Source organism: Piliocolobus tephrosceles, chromosome 5 (genome assembly GCF_002776525.5).
Source record: "Piliocolobus tephrosceles isolate RC106 chromosome 5, ASM277652v3, whole genome shotgun sequence".
Taxonomy (NCBI): Eukaryota; Metazoa; Chordata; class Mammalia; order Primates; family Cercopithecidae; genus Piliocolobus; species Piliocolobus tephrosceles.
This window is the reverse complement of record NC_045438.1, coordinates 149147868-149171749: the sequence shown is the minus strand read 5'-3', so window position 1 is coordinate 149171749 and position 23882 is coordinate 149147868. Positions and strand designations below refer to the sequence as shown.

The 23882-nt window shown below is 37.3% G+C and overlaps 1 pseudogene; it reads left to right on the top strand.

Annotated features, from left to right (window-relative positions):
* Positions 1 to 20200: 20200 nt before the first annotated feature.
* On the top strand, positions 20201 to 21123 carry LOC111541152 (annotated as a pseudogene).
* The last annotated feature ends 2759 nt before the right edge of the window (positions 21124 to 23882 follow it).

Sequence of the window (23882 nt, the reverse complement as noted above, 5' to 3'; positions counted from 1 at the left end):
AACCAGCAGAAGGGAAAACGGCCGATGCCAAGTTGTCAGTGGAGAAGGAGTGTGATGCTCTTACAGAGCTAGAAGAGGTCAATAAATCACCACCCTTATCTTGCAAACAGAGCCTGTGACTTCAAAAATTAGCTCATTTATTCTGCACAATTAAATTTATTGAAGTGTGACAGAAAAAGTTTAGCAGGCAGTGAAGCAGAAAGCCAGCAACAGCCGAGGCGAGCATCTGAGTGAATGACACAATTAGTTGATTTTCATTTTATTTATCAATATAATTATTGAATTGTATTTATCCTTTTTCACAGATTTCTACAATTATTACTGCTCGAGCCTCGAGGGAAAGAATTAGTTCAAATTTTCAGTCTAAGTTAATGTGATTATGGAGCTGCTAATAAAAGGAAAGTTCTTTAAAGTGCTACACAATCTTGTATTCAATGTCACTCCCATCATCGGGCTTAGAAAACCAGTCCCTTTTCATGTGAATGTGGTAAATTGAATTTAAATTTGTATATGTATGGAATTCCCCAGGTAGGAACTGAGCTGAGGCTGGTCAATGCCCTCCTTTCTGGGACTGTAAAGGATTTGTCTTGTATTAGAATTGGAGACTAGAACTTTTTGTTTGTTTGTTTATTTTGGTTTTGAATATGATGAAAAAAGAAATCCTCAAGAATTTCCTAATCTTTAGAAGTTTGTAAAAGAAAGAAGGATAAAGGTGATGGAACTGCTTTCTTTTTTGTTTTATCTTGGCTTTATCAGGACCTGGCATTCCTCTATGTCCCTGTGAAAGCATGTCAAAACAACAACAACAACAACAAAAGAACAAATATAAGTTGTTAAGACGGTGTGCATGTTCCAGAGGAGAGATGGAGCACAGCCTGACACACAATGTCTGGGAACCTAGTTTATCCCCCTGAAGCAGCAGTGTAGGAACGTACCAGCTGTATGGATCTGAATTGTCTTCTCCCAATACATCAAGACAATGGCTGCCAAAGGACACCCTTCCTGCATGGTACGAAAAATAACCCATTTCCTAGAGAGGGGAACTCAGTCTCAATCATCATCTCCAGGCCTTTCAGTTAAATGTTTCCTTGTTCTGAGAGACGGTCAGTTTCTCTGTGAAGGTGGAGTGAAGACAACTCAAGTTCAACTTCTAATAAACCCAACAAAGTATATAGGTTCCCAAGAAATCTGTTAAAGCAGTGATTATCAAGCTCAGAATCTATAAGGATCATAGGGTACATGTTAAAATGAAGGTTCTTAGGTCCTATCTCCAGAGAGGAATTTGGCTTGCATTTCAAAATGAATATTCCATTGGCTGTGGTTTGGGAACCAACTTCAAGAAATATTGGAAGTGCTAAAGTAAATCAAGAACTTGAGCAGTGGCAGCTCTTCCAAAGATAAATGGTCTTGCCATCCATAAAACTGGGAGAACTGCTGACTCACAGGTGAGGAAGGGAACACTAAATTCTGACCCTAATATAGCACCTAACATGCAAACTAAAGCAGGATTTATCACTGCCACATATTCAGCGTGATCATTTATCTAGTTCTTACTAACATGGGATAGTACTCATAGAAAGAGCTAATATTTATTGTCACTATTATAACCCAAAATTATTCTTTTCTTTTTTCAAGTTTTATTCCAGGTTCAGGGGTGCATATGAAGGTTTGTTACATGGGTAGACTTGTGTCGGGGGGGTTTGTTGTACACATTATTTCATCAACCAGACATTAAGCCAGGTACCCAACAGTTATCTTTTCTGGTCCTCTCCTTTCTCCTATCCCCACCCTCAAGTAGAACCCAATGTCTGCTGTTCCCTTGTTTGCGTTCATGAGTTCTCATCATTTAGTTCCCACTTATAACTGAGAACATGTGGTATTTGGTTTTCTGTTTTCTTTATTTCTCTTTTTCTTCAGCTTTCCAATTTAATCTGTCAGTAAGACCTGTCTGTTCTGTATCCAAAATATGTCTCAAATCTATCTACTCTTGGTAACCACCAGTTTAAGTCTGCTATGTCTCACTCTGGAAGCTCAGTGTGGCTAAAACAGAGTGGGTAAGAGAGTACTGGATGTTCATATCAGTGAGCTGGCCAAGGGTCAGATCACATAGGGCCCTGTTGGGCCCCAACTTTAGACTCTATTCTAAATGTGATGGGAAACCACTAGAGTATTGAGATGTCACAAGCATCAACATGTGATTCATCCTTTTGAAAGGCTCATTCATACAGCTAAATGGAGTATAGGATGTTAAAAATATATAAAAATGAATTCAATATGAGATTAAATTTTGAAGTCGTGGGACACGATTTTAGAAAGATACTCTAGTCCGTTATTAACTGCCAAATAAACAGATCTCCAAGGGCGATGGGGAAAGTCTCTTATTTTATGACCCATTCCTTTGCAATTTATAAACTATCTTTGACATGATTGCACCCAATCTAAGTGATAGACTATAACTCAATTTTTTGGATACATATTTAAATTAGATTTCAAATGGTCTCAAAGATTTAACTATCATTCTTCTCCCTGTGCATTTTGAGAGAGGCTAGCAATGAACTGCATGGTTCAAGATAAAGAAAACACATAATTTGTCAGAAGATATATACGGAGCATATAAATGTCTATCATTCGTAAGTTTGTATCATCCTGGGCTATCAAGACAGAAATTTGTATCAGTGTCACTTCCTACCTACCTATTCTTTTTCAAATGGGGGTGGGGTGGGAGGTAGGGTATGGAAAGGAGTATAAAGTATTCATGAGTCATTGGACAAAAGTCTGACTTACCTCTGTTATGACTGGACTTCAGCATAAGAGCACAGGAGGCCAGGTGTGGTGGCTCATACCTGTAATCCCAGTACTTTGAGAGGTTGAGGTAGGTGGATCACTTGAGGTCAGGAGTTTGAGACCAGCCTGGACAACATGGTGAAACCCAGTCACTACTAAAAATACAAAAATTGGCTGGGCATGGTGACACACACCTGTAATCCCAGCTACTTGGGAAGCTGAGACAGGAGAAATGCTGGAACCTGGGGAGGTGGAGGTTGCAGTGAGCCAAGGTTGCACCACTGCACTCCAGCTTGGGCGACAGAATGAGATACTATCTCAAAAAAAAAAAAAAAAAAAAAAAAAAAAAGGAAAAAAGCACAGGGGCTAAAATTATGCCCAAGTGGAATAAAAGTACTTCCTGTAAAGTGAAATAGAGAGGACCAAATAGTTCACCTCTGGTTAAAAGAGTGGAATGAGATATGAAATTTGCAAGTTGATTTTCTAGTGCCTAAGATATACCTGTGACCAAGGTCTAATTGTCAATTTACATGTGTGCACAAATTTCAAACACAGTTTTCAAGCTGTCTGTCTGTGAAGAAGCTAAATGAACTCCAGCAGCTCTGTTTGAATATAATGTTTCCCTGAAATTTTTGTTTCTGTGGCAGACACTTTAGACCTTGAAGTCATTTTCAGTTGAATTCCCATTCACACTCTCTTAATAATACCCAAAACCAAATGTACATACCAAAATTTCCAAGAAATTGTCATTTTCTTTGGAGTTGGGCTTCCTAGAAATCTCTCTCATGGATTTTCATGCACGTGCTGTAAATGAACCAGCTTTTGCATTTCATTAGGACAATTGCTTTTATGACACATCCTAGGTGAGGGGCGGATAACTTTCCCCCAAGAGTGGATTATAACTATGTATATTGAGACACAAATATTGTTCATCTTTTTGGAGTCCCTCAACTTATCTATCTTTCTCTTTCTCATCTTATCAATGAGAAAGACCCATGTCAGGTCACCCTTCCATTACTAGATTTTAATAAAACACCACACTGTGAGATACAGGATCTGTTTCTGGAGAAATGGGGGATGCACCAAATGTCAGAGCCCAGAGGATAGGGAGTTAACTCCTCATGGAGTGAAACTTGGCCAGTTAGAAGTGAGAGATATGAGATAGCTAGACAAATACATTTCCCATTCTTTCTCTGTCTGTGGGTTACTCTGGAGAGAGGTTCTCCATGTAGACTTCCTGCAAAATCTTCATGTACAGAATTAACAATTCTATTGAGTGACCTGCTGTGGCTTATTATAAAGTAGTAGCCAAAGTGATAAGACATTGCATTCCGTTCTTACTTTGCTTCCTGTATCTTTTGCTCTTGACTTCATTGCCATGGTCTTGTGTCCCCACGTAAAATGTTAGCATTGATTCTTTGTCTTAGGATCTGCTTTCTAAAAGACCCAGTAAGACACAGTGTTTTCTGTAGATGTGGAGAAAGGAGGCAGTTCAACCAGTTTAACACAGTCACTAAGGCTCACAACCCTGAGTAAACATCAGAATTGTCTGTGATTCTTTTAAAAAAATACAACTATTTATTTGTTTATTTATTTACTGAGACTGAGTCTTGCTGTGTCACCCGGGCTGGAGTATAGCGGCACGATCTCGGCTCACTGCAAGCTCCACCTCCCAGGTTCAAGCAATTCTCCTGCCTAAGCCTCCCAAGTAGCTGGGATTACAAACGTGCACCACCATGCCCAGCTAATTTTTGCATTTTTAGTAGAGACGTGGTTTCACCATGTTGGCCAGGCTGCTCTCCAATTCCTGACCTCAGGTGATCCACCTGCCTTGGCCTCCCAAAGTTCTGGGATTACAGGCATAAGCTATTGCGCTTGGCCAAAAACACAGCTCTTTCACCAACCTCCTGCCTGAGCCAACCTAAGACTTACTGAATTTCCAATGGTAGAGCAGCTACAGACTTAAAAATGTCCTCCAATAATTTTGATGCACTAATAGGTTGCCTACAGTCTAGGGAACGAATACTACTCTGACCTTTCATAAGACAGGGCGTCAAGATCCAGGAATAGGAGACTATTATATCACTTCTGTCAGGCCTCTGAGCCCAAGATAAGGCATCATATCCCCTGTGACCTTCACGTGTACATCCAGATGGCCTGAAGCAACTGAAGATCCACAAAGAAGTGAAAAAAGCCTTAACTGATGACATTCCACCATTGTGATTTATTTCTGTCCCACCGTAACTGACCAATGTACTTTGTAATCTCCCCAACCCTTAAGAAGGTTCTTTGTAATTCTCCCCATGCTTGAGAATGTACTTTGTGAGATCCACCCCCTGTCCGCAAAACATTGCTCCTAACTCCACTGCCTATCCCAAAACCTATAAGAACTAATGATAATCCCACCACCCTTTGCTGACTGTCTTTTCGGACTCAGCCAGCTTGCACCCAGGTGAAACAAACAGCCTTTTTGCTCACACAAAGCCTGTTTGGTGGACTCTCTTTACATGGACACCCGTGACAACTTCCCCCACTAGAACCAGTTAGCTAGATAGGCTTTACAAGTTTAGATTGAAATGCAAATATAACAAAGAAAACAACATAAATCCTTATCAGGATAATGTATCATATTATGTCAAAATGTAATAAAGCTTACAAAAACTGATAAATTTCATTTGCCTCGCTACCTCAAGAAACCCAAAGAAGTGGCTTACTCTGTAAGGTCACTTACGTAGTTAATAAGCAACATAGAACAAGAACCCGCCTCGTTATTTTTTAGGCCAGTTTTCTACTCCACTTCTGACTGTGATAACAAGGCTGGGACAAGAAATGATTTACCACGAAAGATTTTTTCTTGTTGTTGGTGTTGTTTGCCCTTCATTTATTTATTTAAAAACTTTTATTTTAGGTTCAGGGGTAAACTTGCAGGTGTGTTATGTAAGTAAATTGCATATCATGGTGGTTTGGCATACAGATTACTTTTTCACTCAGATGACAATAAGCATAGTACTTGAAGGGTAGTTTTTTGATTCTCACTCTTCTCCCTCCCTCCACCCTCAAGTAGGCTCCAGTGTCTATTCCCTTCTTTGTGTTCACGTGTACTCAGTGGTTAGCTCTTGTTTATAAGTGAGAATATGCAGTATGTGGTTTACTGTTCTTGTACCACAAAAGTTTGAGTGCAAAAAGAGCACTGAAAAAAAGACCAGAAATAAGAAAAGTGGAAGCAAAATGGAAAGCGAGGCCTGTCCAAAACTATGCTTTTCTAACTTCATCTTGGGCTTGGAGTTGGCTTAGATGCCGCCTCCTTGACTGAGTCACTAGCAGCCACATCCTTGGACTTAATTTGACCTCTGACACACGCATTGTAAACCTCTGATAGGGTGAGAAAGACAGTGAAACATGGTAAACATTTATTTTGGTTCTGCCTATCTCACTATGTAGGAAACCAAGAAGAAGAAACTAGGGAAAATTTCACGTGTTTGAGTTTCTTCTTTTCTGAGCTAGAGAATAAAAATTGGAACTTTGATGTAATAGTTTTCACTAAGAACAAAATACGGTATTAGATAGATTCATTCACCTTGGATACTAAGATGACATGTTTTCAGTTTATCATTTTAACAAGATTCTGTTAGGATACATAGCTATTTAACTGAAAGTATTAAAAAGAATTAGTTAATGACAATCCAATAAATAATTTCATTAATAGAAAGCAAAATAGAATTACTATTTATGCCATGATTGTATGAGCATTATGTAATAGTTACTGTTCTAAGCATTTTATGTGCTTTTAAACATTTAATCACTGCCACAATCTTATATATAAGGCATTAATATTCTGATTTTACAGATAAAGGAAAAAGGTAGAGTTGGGTAGGTGGGTAGTTAAGAGGTTAAAGAGTTGGATTTGCAATTCAGATCCAACTCCAAAGCCCATTTTCTTTCTTCTATACTGTACATACCATGAGGTTACCATAAATATTAGATAAACTTTAACAACTTCAGCTACATATCAAATGATATCATTAAGTAAAATCCTTAATTTAGAGATTTGGAAAGATATTCTTTTCTCTTTGTGGACTATCACATAGATAGTAGATTTTCTCCTCATGTGGAAACAAAAATGTTTTGAAACATATTCAATCTTCTTGAAGTCATTTTCAATCTCTTTTCTCAGGCTAACTAGTGTCAAACCATAAATGGCTATGATCCTCATCCAGCTAAAATTAGCTTTGTTTTAGTCTTGTTATGAAAAACTTTTGGATGTGAAATAGGCTAAGAAAGTTGGATACAGATCACCTCAAAATGAAATAGCATAGGAAAGAATTATTTCTCCACCAATAAGCTGTGCAAAAAGTATAACATATTCACCAATGCCAGAGCATGTAAATCACAGGGTAGTTATTGGAATAGAGTCCTGAAGCACATGTCCCATTATTAATGAGTCCATTTTGCATGAAGGGCTTTCTCCAGCCTCAGTTCTACTGTCTTCTCCTGGAGGATCAATTTCAGTAACTATCACCTTTTGTTAAAAGTTCTCCCCTGATATTAAAATGTTCTGGCTTTCTTATCAGTGGATTGATTCTCCCCCAATATTTTTTAATCCAAAGAAACTTTACCAAAATGTATAAAATAAAATGAAGTGTTTTATATATTTTGTTTAACCTTTATGACTAATAATATAACAACTAAAATTTATTGAGGCCGAGCGTCGTGGCTTACGCCTGTAATCCCAGCGCTTTGGGAGGCTGAGGTGGGTGGATCACCTGAGGTCAGGAGTTCAAGACCAGCCTGGCCAAAGTGGTGAAACCCTGTCTCTACTGAAAAATACAAAAATCAGCCAGGCATCGTGGCTTATGCCTGTAATCCGAGATACTCGGGAAGCTGAGGCAGGGAGAAATTGCTTGAACCTGGGACATGGAGGTTGCAGTGAGCCAGGATCATGCTACTGCACTCCAGCCTGAGTGACAGAGCAACACTCCATCTAAAAAATAAATAAAATAAAATAAAATAAAATAAAATAAAATAAAATATTGAGCACTTAGGTGTAAACAGGCACATTCCATAAATTTTCTTTTTCACATTGCTCAACACTCTGTGCCATAGGCATCATGATTTTCCTCTGTCTTTTTCTCTCTTGCTCCTTTTTTGTCTTTCTCTCTTCTCTTTCTCTTAAAAATGTTCAAACTGAGACTCACCAAGCAGAAGTATTTGTATAGGATCACATATGCACGCATGGGAGTCATGCCTGCTCAACTCCCAAACCAGCTCCTGTGCCTATAAGGATTGCATCTGCAGGGTGTGGGGCAGCCTGTATAAGGCTGTGGGTCAAAGAAAACAGATCCCCTAGGCTGCTTGAAGGGTGGTGGTGGTAGTGGTGGTAATTGCATATTTGCTATCCAAAAATAACTGATATTATTAGATTGATGCAAATGTAATTGCGTTTTTCACCATCAAAAGTAGTTGCCAAAACTGCAATTACTTTTGCACCAATCTAAATACTTCCATTTTCTTGAAAATTTAGGTAAGGCTGAGTCAGGTCCTCACTTTTTCTCAAGAAACAAAACAAAAACATAAAACCATAAAACAACGAAAACTTTAAATTTCCTTTTTTTTTTTTTTGCAACCAACTGAATTGATTACATGATTCAAAGTCTTAGTCAGCTCTATTTTTCTCCAAAATACCTCAGCAGGCACTTTTTAACAGAAGACATACTTTTGATAAATATGAAATATCTGTGAGTAATATTAGATTCTGTTTCATCTTACTACATTGAGCACACTTGAAAGATATTTCTATGAGCCTGAACCCTCTGTATTTTAGAGTCCTTGGTATATGCAACTTTTTTTACATTGCCCATGTTGTACCCAATAAATAAGAGTTAAAGACTTTTCAGAATTTTGGAACCACTTTAGTACGAGGGGTTTGGGGGGAATGCTATTACCCTGTCCCTATTATTTGACTCAAACTCCCATCTGACACCCTGGGCTGAATTTAAACGATGCAGCCTAGCCCTTCTGCTTCTGTGGTAAATGACAAATCTGTCTCCACGAGAATCTGTTAGCTGTTAAAACTTTGTGTTCTCATGGTAGATACTTTAGGAACTTCTGATATTCACTCAAAGCCTCAGGTGATATAAAACTCAGAATAGATGCAGTAAAGAATTGGGAACGACAACTAACAAATACTAAAGTATCATTTCATCCAATTTCTGGCCAGGCAGAAAGGAGGAAAGAAGGGAAGGAAGGGAGGGAGGGAGGAAGGAAGAAAAGAAGGGAGGGCAAGGAGGGAAGGAGAGAAGAAGTGAGGAAGAGAGAGAGGAAGGGGGAGGAAGAAAAAAGAAAGAGAAAGAGAGAAAGAAACAAAAAGAAAAAAAATGTTTTGATTAGGTGTTTTTGTTGCTAGATCTACATACACAAAGCCAAGTGGAAAGTTGAAATTAATTAGATAAGTAAACTAGAAGATAAGGCTTTGTAATAGATCCAGAGAACTCCGTGATATGACCCACCATCACATTAGTCTTACTGATAATATGGTTGTGTTTTGGCCTAAAAAGCAGTTGAAGGAGGAGTGGTGGAAGCTGGAGATGCGTCTGGAGGAGGCAAGACGCAAATAAAGTGGAAGGCGGAGACAGAAGGAGACAGCAAGGAGGGAAGAATAGCAGAGTTGAGTAAGGCCTGCAAAGAGGGAAACAATATTCACCCTGAAAAATAATTTCTTTCTTTTTTTTTTTTAGAGGGAGTCTTGCTCTGTCACCCAGGCTGGGGTGCAGCAGTAGCATGATCTCAGCTCACTGCAACCATCACCTCCCGGGTTCAAGCAATTCTCCTGCCTCAGCCTCCCAAGTAGCTGGGATCACAGGCATGCACCACCATACCCAGCAAATTTTTGTATTTTTGGTAGAGATGGGGTTTCGCTGTGTTGGCCAGGCTGGTCTCGAACTCCTGACCTCAAGTGATCCACCCACCTCGACCTCCCAAAGAGTTGGGATTACAGGCGTGAGCCACTGCCACCCATCAGAAGATAATTTCTTATAAGCTTCTTAATCTTTTGAATATTCTAAGAAGCCATAGTAGGCCGGGCGCGGTGGCTCAAGCCTATAATCCCAGCACTTTGGGAGGCCGAGACGGGCGGATCACAAGGTCAGGAGATCGAGACCATCCTGGCTAACACGGTGAAACCCCATCTCTACTAAAAATACAAAAAACTAGCCGGGCGAGGTGGTGGGCGCCTGTAGTCCCAGCTACTCCGGAGGCTGAGGCAGGAGAATGGCGTAAACCCGGAAGGCGGAGCTTGCAGTGAGCTGAGATCTGGCCACTGCACTCCAGCCTGGGCGACAGAGCAAGACTCCGTCAAAAAAAAAAAAAAAAAAAAAGAAGCCATAGTAGTTATTTCTTTATTTTTGATATAGGACTTCATAATTTATTAACTCTTTAAGACTATAATCTGAGCCTTATCCAGTCTACCTCTTGAAATCTCTCTCCAAAATATATAACTTAGTCATTTATTTAATAACCAATGCATTATTATGATCTAATGATACTTGGTATCATAAAATATTAAACACCACAAATTTCTGCGTGTCATTAATAAGGAAAATACCTCATCAGGTCCACATATTTATAATTATTTCAAAATCACTTATATGGCCATTGATACAAAAAGTATTTTGAAAAAACAAAACAAGGCTTTCCAACATGTAATAAGAGTCACTTGAAAAGTATCTTGCCTTTCTCTCATTCTGGTCTTCCATCTTTTTCCAAGCTAACAAAACCTGATTCTTTAAATAAAATCACAGTAGATATGAACGTCAGAACATCAGGAAAGGCTATCTTTCCTCACATCTGTATTCCACACAGAAAACCTAAGAGGCTGAAATGAAAGGTCTTTTGGAAACTCCATGCTCAGTAGCTCGAAATTTTACACTTTCATATTTTCTCAGAAATCTAAATATAATACATTTCCAAACACAATTTCCCTATGCTTCTTTAAATTAGATAAGAAAATATTGTTGTTCATCATCCCAGAATAACAAATCAATTGGTCTAAACATGAAAAATAAAACAATCTAAATGGATATATTTGTTTCTCCTTTGATAATATATGATTTGCTCATAAAGTTATGCATTAAGCTACTTAACGGGTTATTGAAAATCTGATCATGTGAACATTCTGTTTTTGGGTGTTTTCTTGGATGTTTTACAAGAACCTGAGTAAAATAGACACTGAATCTAACAGATCACCTAATGAAAGAGAATCAAATTTAGAAGCTGACAGTTCTGTAGTACTATCAGTGTAAAAAAATTCTTCCCATGGCCTACTGACTATGAAAATTTGTTTTTTTTTTTTTCCCCAAGAGGTATTTAAGCAACTAGTTTTAACTAGTTTTGCAGTTTGGCTGTTTCATACTTACCATAAATTTGTTCACCTCTTTGTAACTACTGATAAATACTCTTGATTTGGATTGTGTGACGTATGTTTTGAAACAAAAATAATACCCTACACTTGTATATACTTTTCTGTTTACAAAACGCTTTCATACACATTACCAGTTCTCACACTAAATCTATGAGCCCATATTACTGAAAAGAAAACTAATGATTAGAGTTACAAAATGACTTTCCCAACGACACAAAGCTAGTCAGTAGTAGAAACAAGATGGCAACCCTCCTTATCTGTGTCTCAGCCCAGTCAGCGTCCTTTTCCTCTACACAACAATTAGCTCCTTCCAAGAACTACCCGTGAACATAGGCACTGATTCCTACCTTCAAGAACCTTCTATCCCAACTGGGTCACAGAACTGTCCAGTCAAGACCAAGTCATCTATCCCTTTTTCTTTCAGTTATCTCTTCTGCACCTGCCTTTATTTGAAGACAGGTAATAATACCCAAACTTAGGAAATGATTCACAGCCTTTCAAGCAAATTGGCCTGTTAAAAGCATGAATTCATATGCACTGCTGTGAAAGCATAGTAATTAGATTTGTACCTTATGCTCTCCAGCCAGCAATGGATTAAAATGGCTGTGTCCTTTCCAAAACTTCCAACTTCAAAACAGGGATTATCTTTTGCTTCAAAGTCATCTTCAGGTAATTTTCTCTAAGCAGATAAATAAATATAAAGTTGAATTTTAGTTTTTGGATGATTCTTTGCAGTTTTCCTTGAAATGTCAATTTTTAAAATTTTTTTCATATGTACCATATCCAAATAGAGAAACATACCAAAATTTAAAATTGGCAAGAGACTACTAGACATTCAGAATTTACTTAAACTTACTTGAATTTACTTAACAAATTTTCTTAACATTATTTCCTAGAGATGACAAAATCCTTTGCCTTAGAAAAGTCTAATAAAAATGTGTACTTTCACCTTTTGCTAGACAATGCAAAATCCTAAGAACATTTAAATTCCATTTATCACCATCTCTTTTCATACATTATTATCTTCTTATGTATTTTAATTCTACATATTTTAACATTCCACAGATATTATAATTTATTATTGTCTTACATAGTCAATATCAACTTAGATTTAGATGCATATTTATCCTTTTTCTTGCTCTTCCTTCCTTTTTGCATCTCTGAATATCTTCTGAGATTATTTATTGTCTTCCTAAAAAGTGCTTTTTATAATTTTCATTAAATGTCTTTAGCGAAAAGTTCTTACCACTCTATTGCCTTACCTAGACTCTGGCGATGTCTTTGTTACCACTTTCACTTTCAAAAGATATTTTCACTGAATATGGAACTTCAGGTTTGTAGTTGTTTGCTCTCATTATTTTGGAGCTATAATCTCATTGTATTCTTGCTTCTGCGTTTATTTTTTTATTTTTTTAGTGAAGACAACTGTTAGTATAATTTTTCTCTTCAATGAAGGTAATATCATTTTTCTCTGTCCAGTTTTAGGATTTCTTCTATGATTTTGGCTTTCAGCAACTTTGCTGTGATGTCCTAAATATAATTTTCTTTATATTTATAGTGCTGGAGTTTATAGGCCTTTTATAATATTGGGCTTTATATCTTTTACTGGTTTTGGAAAACTCCCAACCATTGTCTCTTGAAATATTGCTTCTACCACATTGTCTTTCTCTTCTCCTTCCAGTATTGCAACTATATGTATCTCAGTCCTTTTCACTATTTTTCTTCTTTCTCTTACAGTCCAATTTTATTCTTTTTGACTTCAATTTGAGGTTTTTGGTCATATTTTTCAGGACAATATTTCTCTCTTTCTTCAATTTATCTACGTTAAATATGTTATTGTTTTTAAAATTCTTGAATTTCCATTCAGTTTTTTCTTTTTAAATATGTTTTAGTTTCAGATAAAAATCTGTTTTTTTTTTTTGGAAACGGAGTCTCGCTCTGTCACCCAGGCTGGAGTGCAGTGGTGCAATCTCGGCTCACTGCAAGCTCTGCCTCCCGGGTTCACGCCATTCTCTTGCCTCAGCCTCCTGAGTAGCTGGGACTACAGGTGCCCGCCACCACACCCAGCTAATTTTTTGTATTTTTAGTAGAGATGGGGTTTCACCATGTTAGCCAGGGTGGTCTCGATCTCCTGACCTCATGATTTGCTTGCCTTGGCCTCCCAAAGTGCTGGGATTACAGGCATGAGCCACCGCACCCGGTCCAGACAAAAATCTTAATCTGAATTTTGAACATAGTAAGAATAGATATTTTCAAATCCTTGCCAACAAATTCCATTTTCCAGATACCCTCTAGGCATTTTTTTAATTTCTTATTTCTCTTGATACTCAGCCTTCAGTCATGTGTCTTCGTTCTCCTGTTTTTTGGTTTTTGGTTTTGTTGTTGTTTTAGGGACGGGGTCTCACTTTGTCACCCAGGCTGGAGTGCAGTGGCATGATCATGGTTCACTTCAGCCTCTAGCTCCTGAGCTCAAGCAGTCCTCCTACCTCAGTCTCCTGAGTAGCTGGGACCAAAAGGGTAAGCCACAGATCCTGGTTATTTTCAATTGAGTGTAGGATATTGCATTTTTATAAAATGTAGAGATAATCTGAAACCTAGAATGATAGCTTTCTTTAATAGGAACTTATGTTTGCTTTTGGCAGGCAGTCAGGAATACTTGTAATGCTAAATTATCTTAATCTAATCATGAATTGAAATAACTTGTAGCTGGGGTTTCAACCTCTGCAAGAACCTTTTGGTTATTTTTCACCTTATTGTAGCCCTTTGGGATTTCAACTGAGAGTCATGAAGTTTACTACATCACCATGCTTTCCTTGCTGGTCTGGGAACTTCTATTTTCCCAAATCTGTAAATCTGGCAAAAATTCAGTTGATCTTAGACTCTCAGCCACTAACTTTTGGAATATATGATGGCCTGAGGAGAAAAGAAACTCTCAAAGGAAGCTTTTATTATTTTTTTTCCTCTGGCTTTCATTCTTCTCCTTGGTTTTGGTTTCCATAATTCCTCACTACCTTAATAGCTTTCTAATGCATCAATAAGATGTATTTTTATGCTGTGTCCAGGTTTTTCAGTTGATCTTAGCAGACAGTCAAAATTTCCTGATCCACTATTACTAGGAGAGAAGCACTGCACTATTTCAAGAGTAAAACAAATACAATAGTGTGTCTATGGTACATAGGAGTTTTACATTTGCAGCCAGGAAGGAATTTAGAAATTATCATTTAGGCCGGGCATGGTGGCTCATGCCTGTAATCCCAGCACTTTGGGAGGCTGAGGTGGGTGGATCACCTGAGGTCGAGAGTTCAGGATTAGCCTGACCAACATGGAGAAACCCCGTCTCTACTAAAAAAAAAAAATACAAAATGAGCCGGGCATGGTGGTGCATGACTGTAATCCCAGCTAATCGGGAGGCTGAGGCAGGAAAATCGCTTGAACCCAGGGGGAGGAGGTTGCAGTGAGCTGAGATCATGTTATTGCACTCCAGCCTGGGCCACAAGAGTGAAATTCTGTCTCAAAAAAAAAAAAAAAAATGGCATTTAATTCAACTCTCATGTTTTATAGATAAGCAAAATAATGGTAGCTGGTGAGCCAGAAAGGTTGGAGAAAAACCTGTTCCTCTGCATGCCCCAGATTGAATGTGAGACCTTACACACATTTGGAGGAGGCATGAAAAGGTACAATAGGAAGTAAAAGTTGGAGAAGAATAGTGTCTTAGCTTTAAATGTGTTCTCCAATCCATACACAGATCCAGTGGTAAAAGTGGAAACTGGTCAGGCATAGTAGCTCATGCCTGTAATCCCAGAACTTTCGGAGGCCAAGGTAGGTGGATCACCTGAGGTCAGTTGTTCAAGACCAGTCTGGCCAACCTGGTGAAACCCCATCTCTACTAAAAATACAAAAATTAGCTAGGTATGGTGGCATGTGCCTGTAATTCCAGCTACTCCTAAGGCTGAGGCAGGAGAAGCACTTGAACCTGGGAGGCAGAGGTTGCAGTGAACCGAGATCATACCAGTGCACTCCAGCCTGGGTGAGAGAGTGAGACTCCGTCTCAAAAAGAAAAGAAAAGAAAACAACAAAAAGGTGGAAACTTTATTGAGAGAAAATGTTTAAGCACAAGCTCTTACCAATTATTAACTGATGATGTTATATAGATCCAAAGGTGACCACTAAAATGATAGGTTTAAAAATGAAAACAGAGATTTAATAAACAACAAACTGAGCAGAGACATCAGTGGCTATACTATATGATGAGATAGATTCCACAGAATTATTCCAAGCAAGTCACAAAACAAGTAAACAAGGAAGCAAGCAAGCAAAAAATAATATCAAATACAACCACTAGGAGAGAGGATTTGGAATTCAGAATTTCAACAATGTAGTATCCAAAATGTTCAGTTTCAACAAGAGATTACAAGCCATGAAAGAACTAGGAAGTGTGACTCATACAGAGCAAAGGAGATGTTTATTAGAAACTACCTTTGTGAGGGCCCAAGTTGGACTTAGAAGAAAAAGCAACTATCATAATTACATTTACAGAATATTTAGAAAAGCATGTTTAAAGAATTAAAGAAAAACATGATGACAATTACCTAGTAAATAGAGAATATAAATGAAGTAGTAAAAGTTATTTTTTAAATAGAAGAAAATGGAAATTTGGGGATTAAAAAGTACATTAAATGAAATAAAAATTCACTGGAGGTATTCAACAACAGATTTGAGCTAGCAGGAGAAATAATCAGAAAACTTATAAGATAGATCAATAAAAATTATCTAATCTGTAGGACAAAAGTAAAAATGAATAAAAATAAATAGAGCTGCAGAGATATATAGAAAACCATTAAACATATCAAAATACATGAAATGGAAGTCTTGGAGAAAAAAAGACAAAATGGGAAAATTATTACTGAAGGAAGTTCTTCAGGATGAAAGAAAATGACACTAGACAGTGACTCAAATTTACATGAATAAATAAAGACCACCAATAAAGGTAATTACATACTAAAAAGTATATTTTTCTTTCAACTGATTAAAAGCATACATAATACATTTTCTTGAAAAGATCACATGCTAGGAAATAAACAAGATTCAATAACTTAAAAAGGCTGAGAGCTGGGTGCAGTGGTTCATGCCTATAATCCCAGCACTTTGGGAGGCTGGGGCGGGTGGATCATGAGGTCAGGAGATTGAGACGATCCTGCCTAACATGGTGAAACCCCCATCTCTACTAAAAATACAAAAAATTAGCCAGGCATGGTGGTGGACCCCTGTAGTCACAGCTACGCAGGAGGCTGAGGCAGGAGAATGGCGTGAACCCGGGAGGTGGAGTTTGCAGTGAGCTGAGATCACGCCACTGCACTCCAGCCTGGGCAACAGAGTGAGACTCTCTTAAATTTAAAAAAGCCTGGGGCAGACCAAGTCTGTTCTCTAACTACAACAGAATTAAATTAGAAGGAAAAACTGAAAGAAATTTGGGAAATCCATAAACATTAAAAAATTAAACCACACACTTCTTACTAACTCATGGGTTCAAGAAGAAATCACAAAGAAACTTAGAATATTTTATTCTGAAAGAAAACAAAACAACCGATCAAAATTCATGGGATGCAGCAAAAGCAGTGCTTAGGAAGAGAGTCGTTTGTATCTTTAACCTGATAGTAGAATATAAGAAATATATCAAATTAATAACTTAATCTTTCACCTTAAGAAAATAGAAAAGAAAAGCAAACTAAGCACAAATACACCTGGAGAAAAGAAAAAAAGAAAAAGAAAAAAAAGAAGTAGAAATCCATGAAATGGAAAACGGAAAGCACTAAAGAAAAATTAATGCAAACAATAGTTGGCCCCTTAAAAGTTCAACAAAATTGACTAAGGGGAAAAAAAGAGAGAAAAGATATAAATTACCAAAACCAGGAATTAAAGAGGGGACATCACACAATCTCTACAGACACTGAAAGAAGGAGAATACTGTGAACAAACTTGTGCCAACAAATTAGGTAACTAAGATGAAATGGTCAAATTTCTAGAAAGACACAAATTACTAACACTGACTAAAGAAGATATAGAAAATTGAATAGACTTATAACAAGCAAAACTATTGGATTAATAACTAAACAATTTCCCATGAAGACACAACTAGGCCCAGAGGCTGAAATATCTGGATTACTTTCTCCTGTAATCCCTGCACTTTGGGAGGACGAAATGGGCGGATCACAAGGTCAGGAGATTGAGACCATCCTGGCTAACATGGTGAAACCCCATCTGTATTAAAAATACAAAAAATTATCTGGACGCAGTGGTGGGTGCCTGTAGTCCCAGCTACTCGGGAGGCTGAGGCAGGAGAATGGTGTGAACCTTGGAGGTGGAGCCTGCAGTGAGCCGTGATCATGCCACTGCACTCCAGCCTGGGAGACAGAGTGACACTCTGTCTCAAAAGAAAAACGAAACAAAACAAGAAAAAAGAAAAATTAATGCCAATACTTCACAAGCTATTCAAGGTAATAGAAGAAAAGGGAATAGTTTCTAACTCATACTGTGAAGCCAGTATTACCCTGTTATACAAACTAATCAAAGACACTGCAATAAAAGAAAGTTATACTGATATATTTCATGTATATTGACACAAACACCCTCAACAAAATTTTAGCAATTCAAATCCAGGAATTAAGTAAAAAGGATTATATAGCATAATCGAGGACACTGTATCGCAGGAGCACATAATTGCTTTAACATCCAAAAATCGGTTAATGTAATATATCGCGTTAATAGGATAAAGGACAAAAATACATAACCACCTCAATCAAGCCAGAAAAAGCATTTGACAAAACTCACTCATTTATGATTTAAAACTCTCAACAAGGCCAGCATGATGGCTCATATCTGTAATCCCAGCACTTTGAGAGGCTGAGACAGGTGGATCACAAGGTCAGGAGATTGAGACCATCCTGGCTAACACGGTGAACTTCTTTAGCCTAATAAAAGACATCTACAGAAAACCTACAGCTGACAATGTATTTAATAGTATATTTTCCCCCTAAAACTGGAAACAACACAAGCGTTTCTGCTGTTATCACTTTTATTCAACATATTCATGGAAGTCCTGGCCAATGCATTTAGGCAATGGAAATAAATGGCATCTACTTTGGAAATGAACAAGTTGAACTTTTCTTATTTGTAGATGACATTATCCTGTATGAAGAAAATTCTCAGGAATCTACAAAACGCTACTAGAACTAATAAATTAGCAAGTTTGCAGAATACAAAATCAATATACAAAAATCAGCTGTATTTCCATATCCTAGCACTTAACAATCTGAAAATGAAATTACAAAAACAATTCTAATCATAATAGAATCAAAATAATAAAGTAATTAGAAATAAGTTTAACAAAATTAATACAAGACTTAAACACCAAAAACTATAAACACATCTGAAAGAAACATTAAAAACTTTAATAAATGGAGAAACATTCCATGTTTATGGATTGTAAAAGTCAATATTGTTAAGATATCAATTCTCTTCAAATTAAACTACAGGTTAAATGTGGTACCTAACAAAATCCTAGCAAGAATTATTGCAAATTAGTAGTCTTAAAATTGACATGGAAATGCAAAAGAATGAGAATAACCAGAACAGTTTTGGAAAAATCCAAAGTTGAAGAACTTCCACTTCCTGATTTTTAAATTTACTATGAAGGTACAATAATCTGGCATAAGGATAAACACACAGACGGTTTGTAACTTATAATGGTTTGACTTATGAATTTTTTTTAACTTTACAATGGAATGATGTTATGCATTCAGCAGAAACCATACCTTGAATTTTGAAGTTAGATTTATTTTCCCTGGCTACTAGTATGTAGTATAATATTCTCTCACAATTCTGGGCAGTGGTGGTGGGCCACAGCTCCCAGTCAGGCATGCAATAACAAGGGCAAACAACCAATATTCTACAATGAACTGTGTTGTCAGCCTTCTTTGGCATTGTATTTTGTGTTTTTGTATCCCATCATGTCAACAAAATGTTCATTTTTGACTTAATGACATTTTCAACTTATGACGGGTTTATTACTATGTAACTCCATAATAAGTTGAGGAACATCTGTACAAGTCAGTGAAACAAAATTGATAGTCCAAAAATAAACCCTTACATTTAAGGTCAATCAATTTCTAACAAAGTTATCAGTTTCACCCTGGTTATTCAATGGGAGAAATGATGGTCTTTTTAATAAATGGTGCAGGGTCAGTTAGGTAACAACCTGCAAAAAGATGAATTTAGACTCATCTTACATCCTACAAAAAAGTTAAATTCAAATGGATTATAAACCTAAATGTCTGAGTTAATATTAATACTATAAAGGGTTAGGCAGCACATTCTTAGATATGATACCTAAAAAGCACAATCCATAAAATAAAATATTGGTAAATTTGATTTCATCAAAATTTAAAACTTTTGCACTTTAGAAGACATCACTAAGAAATGAGAACACAAGCCATATACTAGAAAAAAATTATTTGCAAGTGAGATATCTGATAAATAACTTGTATTCAACATATATAAAGAGCATTTACAACTTAGTAAGACAACTCAATTAAAACAGGTAGGCTGGGCACAGTGGCTCACGCCTGTAATCCCTGCACTTTGGGAGGCTGGGGTGGGTGGATCACAAGGTCAGGAAATCGAGACCATCCTGGCTAACATGGTGAAACCCATCTCTATTAAAAATACAAAACAGCCAGACATGGTGGCGGGCGCCTGCAGTCCCAATTACTGGGGAAGCTGAGGCAGGAGAATGGCATGAACCCGGGAGGCGGAGCTTGCAGTAGGCCGAGATCAAGCAACTGCACTCTAGCCTGGGCAACAGAGCAAGACTCCATCTCAAAACAAAACAAAACAAAAAACAGGTAAAAGGCCTTCTTCCCCACCTCACCTCCCCTCCACCCCCAGTGTTGCTGGACCTGTGGGTCTATGTTGAGCCACAGATACGAGTTTTTGTTTCTCAGGATGGGGTTTGTTAAAGTTGTCAAGAGTAAGGCCTACTTTAAGAAATACTAAGTGAAATGTAGAAGACAACAACAGGGTGAAACTGATTACTATGCTCAGAAATGCTTGGAGATATAGGATAAAAATAAGTACACCATGCCTAAATACAGGGTGGTAGTTTGTGTAACAAATAGAGATATCATTTGTCAAATTGCTTATGCCCATATAGGAGGGAATATGATAATGTATGCAGCTTATGCATATGAACTGCCAAAATATGGTGTGAAGGTTGGCCTGACAAATTATGCTACAGCATATTGTTATGGCCTCTTGCTAGGTTTGGCATGGACAAGATCTAAGAAGTCCAAGTGGAGATGACTGGAGATGAATACAATGTAAAAACCATTGATGGTCAGCCAGGTGTCTTTACCTGCTATTTGGATGCAGGCCTTGCCAGAACTATCATTAAACTTTTTTGGGGTCCTGAAAGGAGCTGTAGATGGAGATTTGTTGATTCCTCACAATATTAAACGATTTCCTGTTTATGATTCTGAAAGCAAGAAATTTAATACAGAAGTACATTGAAAGCACATTATGGATCCAAATACTGCAGGTTACATGTGTCACCTAATAGAAGAAGATGAAGATGCTTACAAGAAACATTTCTCTTAATACATAAAGAACAGCATAACTTCAGACATGAAGGAGATGTACAAGAAAGCTCATGCTGCTATATAAGATAATCCAGTCTATGAGAAGAAGCCCAAGAAAGACGTTTAAAAAAAGAAGTGGAACCATCTGAAAATGTCCCTTGTCCAGAAGAAAGATCAGGTAGTCCAAAAGAAGACAAGCTTCCTCAGAGCTCGGGAACAGGCTGCCAAGAGCCAAACCGAACAATTTTCTGTGAGAATTTTTCAGATAAAGACAATAAACTTATTGACTAAACAAATAAAAAAAGAAATAAAAAACCAAGCAAAATATTTTAATAGATATTTCACCAAAAAAAGATGTAAGAATGCTAATAAACACATGAAAAGATGCTCAGTGTCATTAATTATTAGGAAAATGAACATCCAAATCACAATGAGATATAATTTCATACCCACTAGATAGCCATAATCCAAAATACAGACAGTGACAAGGGTTAACTAGAATGTGGAGAAAATGGAATGTTTATACATGGCTAGAGGGAATGTAAAATGCTTCAACCACTTTGGAAACAGTTTAGCAGGTTCAACAACTTCAGAAACAGTGTAGCACATAAATTTACCAAGTGACTCTGCAATTCTATTCCTAAGTATCAGCCCAAGAGAAGTTAAAGCACATGCCCATAGCAATATTTTCATGTGAATAACACGAAAATAACAAAAAAGTGGAAAAAGTACAAAAGTCCAACAACTACTGAATGGATAAACAAAATGTGGTATATCCCTACAATGGAATATTATTCAATAATGAAAAAGGAAAGGACTGGTAGATACATGCAACAACATGGAATAATCTCCAAAATGTTATGCCAACAGAAAAAAAGGTAGGCACAAAAGACTACATTTGTACGGATCCTTTTATATGAAATGTCTAGGAGAAGCAAATCTATAGAGACAAAGTAGATTAGTGGTTACCTAGGGCTAAGGTAGGAGAAGGGACTGAATACAAACACATGCAGAGGCTCTTTTTGGGTGATAAATATGTTTCTAAAATTCATTTTGGTGATGGTTGTAAAACCTGTAACTTTACTAAAAAGTATTAAGTTATACACTAGCATGGGTAAATTTTATAGTATACAAATTATACCTCAATAAAGCTGCTGTTTTGGCCATTCTGTAGATATAAGATGGCACCATCAAAACTTCAGTTTCGATATTGAGACAGATGATGCCATGTACACACCAAGAGGGTATGAAAAAGTTTATAATGCACATAATAAGGCTTTCTGGGGATAGCGGAACAGGCTTTCCAAATTGGTCTGATAATGGCTTGAACAGTGAGAAAGGGGAGACCAGCTTGGGGTTTTTATTGTGGTTAGGTGGCAGGACTCAGGTGAGGGTTCTTTATGGGCAGGTCTTGCATGATTTGAAACTCCTACAATTACCAAAGAAGGGGATATCTGGAATTTATTATAGTCTTCTCCAAATGTGGGCTGAAGGGGATGAAAGATGGGTGTGACTTCAAAGCTGTCAGCAGTCAAACGTCAAAATTGGAGTCAAATTCTTAATTAAAACTGTTTAAAACATTCTTTTCTACTACAAGGTCTTGACTTATTCCTCAAGTCATTTTACATATTCCCCATGCACACCACAGTAAACTCCTCCTGGGCCCTTGCCAGTCTTTTTTTCCATTCATTATTCCCCTCAGTAGATAATGAGCTGCTAAGAGTGATCCTCAAAGTTCCAATTCTTTCATAATATGTGGAGTATGGCAGACACCATAATTGTTAGAAACAGGTGACAGACTATGTGGAGTGATTAAAAGCAGAAAAGAAGGGAGCAGAAAAAATCAAGTGGCGGCCGGGCGCAATGGTTCATGCCTGTAATCCCAGCACTTTGGGAGGCTGAGGTGGCCGAGGCCTTGAGGGTAGGAGTTTGAGATCAGCCTGGCCAACACCATGAAACCCCATCTCTACTAAAAATACAAAAATTACCTCATATGGTGTCACACGCCTGTTATCTCAGCTACTCGGGAGGCTGAGGCAGGAGAATTGCTTGAGCCCAGAGGCAGAGGTTGCAGTGAGCTGAGATCATGCCACTGCACTCCATAAGGAAAAATCTTCCTGAAAAACCATACTCCTTCTATTTTCTACCTCAAGCTCTATGAATGGCTCCATCTTAGATTATTTGATTTCTTCATGTTAAGAAAATGGAAAGTAATAGTTTAATGAAAGTGAAGTTCACATTTTCTTTGTTGCCAAAGAAACAATATGAACCTTGTTTCTTGTTTGACTACTAAGTATATGCTTTCGATATTATGTTTTAATATCCTTAATTCTTGCCCTTTTACTTCATCTCCTTACATTCAGAAAAACATTAATCCTATTGATTCTGGGTATTCCTTGTACCTTTCTCTCCAGTCTCTTATCTCCTGATAAATTCCAGGCTCTACAATACAATCTTTAATCATTGCCTGGTTGACTGTAAGTCCTTATTTGCCAAAGAAAGTTCCAATTTACTGTGGTTCTGAAGAAATTATAGATAACTGATTTTTAAGTAATTCATTCTGGATATTAACTTATGTAATCATGCTATACATTATCCATGGATAGACTTCAGGAATTTTTAACTAGGATGGCAGACCATTCAATTTTAGATCAATCTTGTATAACTATATATAGCTATGCCATAGTGTTGTAAGGATATTTAGCTTTCTTAGATCTTTCTTTGTATCTGTGTGTGTATGTGTGTATATAATTTATAATATAAACTCATTGAGAAATCACTTTTTTAACAGTCTTAATGCAAAAGTGCTAGTCTTGGGTATAAATCATGCCAAAGTAGGTAAATCATGTAATCTCTTTGAGTCTCAAATTCTCTGTAAAATAGAAGAAAAATCTTTGTCCTGCAGTAAAGCAAATAATGACATGTGGTTGGAAGCTCTTAGAAAATTTTGTAATTTCACACAATTTTAAGATAGTATTAAACCTATTTTCAGCTCCCAAAGAGATGACCCAGATATAAAATCAGTTGGGAACACAAGAGAATTATATACA